Source organism: Prunus persica, chromosome G6, assembly GCF_000346465.2.
Source record: "Prunus persica cultivar Lovell chromosome G6, Prunus_persica_NCBIv2, whole genome shotgun sequence".
NCBI classification, from domain to species: Eukaryota; Viridiplantae; Streptophyta; class Magnoliopsida; order Rosales; family Rosaceae; genus Prunus; species Prunus persica.
In genome coordinates this window covers 2,304,681-2,309,517 of record NC_034014.1, presented here as the reverse complement: position 1 = coordinate 2,309,517, position 4,837 = coordinate 2,304,681, and positions in this window count along the sequence as shown.

The window sequence follows — 4,837 nt, the reverse complement described above, 5'->3', positions numbered from 1 at the left end:
TCATCCTTCACATTTGAAACACACACAATACACAATCATAATATCACATACCACAATCACCACCACAAACTAATTCTCTCATTTTCTACCTTTATATATATTCTCTACTTTATATTATTATTTTGGCAATGGTTATGTGACTTTGATACCTATATCTGTTTATGAACGTACTTATAGCAGATCTTGAGTTTATGTACAAGAGGTCGTATCTTGGTATGTACAAGAGGTCGTATCTTGGAGTCTTGTAGACCGTTAGTACCTGCACATAGGGAGGCTACAGAGGCTTTAGGACAGCGTCTTTGACATGCCCACTCGATGTATCATTTTGCACATTATCCTTTTTTTTTTTTTTTTTGGATTTTCCACAAGCATTTGAAGTAGGTTTCATTTTCATCTTTTTTACCCATTCTATTTTTCCATTTAATACCAATTACCTATACCTGAACTGCGAACAAGATCTTTGAGTTGGGTGTATTGCAAATTTCTTCATAACTTTTATCCTAAGCCCCTCGATCGATCACTTTTGGTTTAAGAAGATGTTTGGAGGTTTCTATGGGAAGTGATCGATAGCCACGGGTTTTGTAGCTCGGCGTGTTTCGGTTTGAAGCACATTTTTGGGCAAGTTTTTGGCCTATTTAGATTAAGTTTTGGTTTCCTATTCCTAGTTAACTTGGTTTCCTATTCCTAAAGTTTGGCAACCCAAAGGCATGGGAAATTCAGGGAAGTCGGTGAAATTATGTTGTTTCCATTGGTAGTTAGGGTCAGCCATGTCAAATCGATAAATAGGACAACACAATGTTGAGACAAAAATGTTACTGCCTACAACAACACAAGAAGTCCTACGAGAGTCGAATGTATCCAAAAGTTAGGGATTCGGGTAGAGTCATCAATTCCCCAACTTTCGGGTGAAACATCTCGAACCCCCCTCTAAAAGGATCGCCGAACCATGTTTTTAAACATAAAGAGACCACATAAAATGTGTGAAATGAATTATAGGTTCCTCAATCTAGGAGGTCAAGAGATATGTCTTATTTTGTGTGTCGACATTGGATATGAGTCCAAGAATAGAGTTTTGAGGAGGATACCGATTTTTATGGTAAGTTTTGAATTTCAACTTGCAGACAATTGAGACTTCTTAACCATAAAAATGGGGGCTTGTAGTATTCAATATTTTGCAATCAATGCCCACAATCCAAGGGAAACTATAGTATCCATGTATGGTGCCTTTTGACTGTAAGTTCCGTTAACTCACTATTTGTTCCTTTTGAGTTTGGTTTATCTTTTTTGTAGCTATGAAATTTGATATAGTATTGCCAAACAATGGAAAAAGTAAACATCACCACTCGCTTGCAAATTGTGTACGTAGCCATCAACCTAATTTTGATGCAGTCTCTCGAATGGTATATGAAAGCTTTAATAATGGTTGTGTGTGATGAATGAAGCAAGACACCGTCCAGCAGCTTCAAATATTTACGAGGTGTCAATAATTTATATCTTCCTCAGTTTTGAACTTTAATCAACACAAAAATACAATATGGAGTTGTTCAAATCAGACTAAAGAAAATAAGTAATAATAAAATACGAAAGTGCGATCTACATTAAATGTCTCTCTCTATGAGAAGTTCATCTCGGTTATGTAGTTACTACATCTCTACTTTCACATGGCTGACACGAGCCAAAAATAGATCTAGCACTTTTTTGCCACCTGCATTGCATTGCTATTCAACTTCTACGAACAAAGTTTAGATGTGAAAATGAGTGACGGGAATTGGCTGATTTTCACTTGTTATTGAGAATTGCGTAATACAGCTGATGAAATTGAAGACAACAGCTACCGCTGCTGCGACAAGGAAAACTACTTATACCTTTCTGACGTGGGTGATTATCCTACTTGGCCTCATCGTCATTATGAATGGCAACTTACAATTTTGCCCGCCTATCTCATGTCAAAGGACTTTACATCACTCACACGGTTTCAACCTCTGAGCCTACGGGATGATATGCTACGTACTCAACCAGGGCGTGAACTATTGTCTAGGTTTCGTGATTTGTTTATTGTTAAAATGTGTGAAATGAATTATAGGTTCCTCCATCTAGGAGGTCAAGAGATATATATGTCTTATTTTGTGTGTCGACACTGGATATGAGTCCAAGGGTAGAGTTCTGAGGAGGATGCTGATTTTTATGGTAAGTTTTGAATTTCAACTTGCAGACAATAAAGACTTTTTAACCATCAAAATAGGGGTTTGTAGTGTTCAATATTTTGTACTCAGTGCCCATAATCAAGGGAAACTATAGTATCCATGTATGGTGCCTTTTGACTGTAAGTTACGTTAACTCACTATTTGTTCCTTTTGAGTTTGGTTTATCTTTTTTGTAATTATGAAATTTGATATAGTGTTGCTAAACAATGGAACAAGTAAACATCACCACTCGCTCGCAAATTGTGTAGTCCTCAACCTAATTTTGGTGCAGTCTCTCGAATGGTATATGGAAGCTTTAATAATGGTGTGTGTGACGAATGAAGCAAGACACCCTCCAGCAGCTTCAAATATTTACAAGGTGTCAATATCTCTCTCCGTTTTAAACTTTAATCAACATAAAAGTACAATCTTGAAGTTGTTCAAATCATTCTTAAGAAAATAAATAATAATAAAACACAAAAGTATTATCTAAATTAAACTCTCTGTCTATGAGAAGTTCATATTAGTTATGCAGTTAATACATTAAAATATCGTCCAAGTGCTTGCATTATAGAGCACGAATGTACACAAGTTTAGATATCCAATCTATCTTCTACCAAACTTGATTAATTTTAGGAAAAAAAAAAGTTTATTATTGTAATGAAAAATGTCATTACATACCTAAAACCATCAACACAAACAAACATTCAAATCGTAATGAGAATTGATGTACCCGAACAGTTTAGGGGTCAATGAGAAAGTAACTCAATGCAATGTGGTCTTTGAATGCTACTCAAGAATGATAATAGGGTTTTAGTTGTATTATGATCGGCTTTGATACTGCTAAAATATGAAAACTATGAGAGAATATTTGTTTGTGGGAATTTTCTGTGTATTCTTCTCCTTGTAGGAGGTCATATTTATAATACAACGAAACCTGAATGGGCAAGTAAATAATAAATTCCTAAATCTATTTGCAGTAGGAAATCAGGAATTAAAGTAAATCAATTACAATTATAATAGGAATTCTTGGTGTGTAAGGAAAGTAAGTCAATATCCACAAGTCACGCCAACACTCCCCCTCACGTTGGTGCAAAAGCATAAGCAACTTAAAGACACTAGTGGTCAAAATCACATCTACAATGTGATGATAGAATAACTAAGAATTAATGGTCAAAATCTAAATAGTTTAGCATTTCAATGATATGAGCAAACAAAATTAATGAAACGTATAAGAAAACGCACTGTGAATGTATACTCCACTGGTGCTAGGGTCGAATGGTCCATCAACATCATATGTAAACTAAATAAGAGGAGAGATCATTTTGAAGCCTAATGCATCTCTACTCAGTAGAAGTTCAAATCCAAAACGAAGGACATAAATCTATGCATTAGTCATCACTCCATCCTTGGATTCATCTCCACAATCCACACACATAACAAGACATACTTCTTAACCGCGTACATGAACCAACTTAAATTGAAATCCATGCACATACTGACGATTAAGAGATAAGATACCTTCCAACAGTTTCAAACCTTAAAGAGGTGTCAATAATTTGTATATTCCCTTGTTTTGATCTATGATTAACGCAAAAGTACGATCTTGGAGTTGTTCAAATCAAACTAAAGAAAATAAATTATAATAAATAAATAAAATAACAAACTTATCTCTTGCTCACTTTATGACTAGTTCATCTCGGTTATGAAGTCAGTACATTAACGCACCGTGAATGTGTACTCTAGAGGTGCTAGGTTCAGATGGCCTATCGACGTCATATGTAAACTAAATAAAAGTAGAGACCATTTTGAAGTCTAAGGCATCTCTCCTAGAAATTCAAATCCAAAAACTCTTAATGTCGCCATGCCATCTTTTTGTCTTGCTTTGTTTCCTTTGTCAAGTTAACAAATAACATCTTAGCATGGTAAACAAGTTGGCTGGACTGTCCCAAATTGAATTGAATTCTTTAATCCACCATAATTTTCATCATGAAATTGGAATTCAAGACATTTGTTCCCTTGATCAAGCCAATCATATTTATGTTGAGGGAAAGCCGCCATTGATTCTACCAATACATGTTGGTGTTAGAACTAATTTTCACTTTTATCCTCCACTGGCTCTTTGTCAAACTTTGGACCGTAATAAAGATAATTATCTATTTGGAAGGATGCAAATTTTCCACATGCATTATGAGTACCGATGATACCTTTTTTCTAAGTAAGCACCATTGTACGTCACATTGCACAACCTTCTCAACCTTTGCCGATGAATAAACTAAATTGTGGAAAATAATTCAAGGCCCTCTTCCATGGAATCCATGTCTTCACCATCATAAGAATATTGATCATATATATAGGAGGTGAAGTCCAATCACAACCAACTTCATTATTAGGGTTAATCGTTTTATTAGTCTCTGAATTTAGACTCGATTTGCATTTGAGTACTTCAATTTTCAAAATGATTCTCGTATTCCTTTAACTTTAGTTTCGTTAGGACAAATGGTCTTGCCGTCAATTTTGTTAACACTTTTCTGCTAAGTGCAGGGGAAAATGGTATTTTTTGTATCAAAATTGATTAAAATATGAATAAAAAATTTTAAAAACTAAAAAAAATTAAAATTAGACTCTCTCTCTCTCTCTCTCCTGATTCCCCC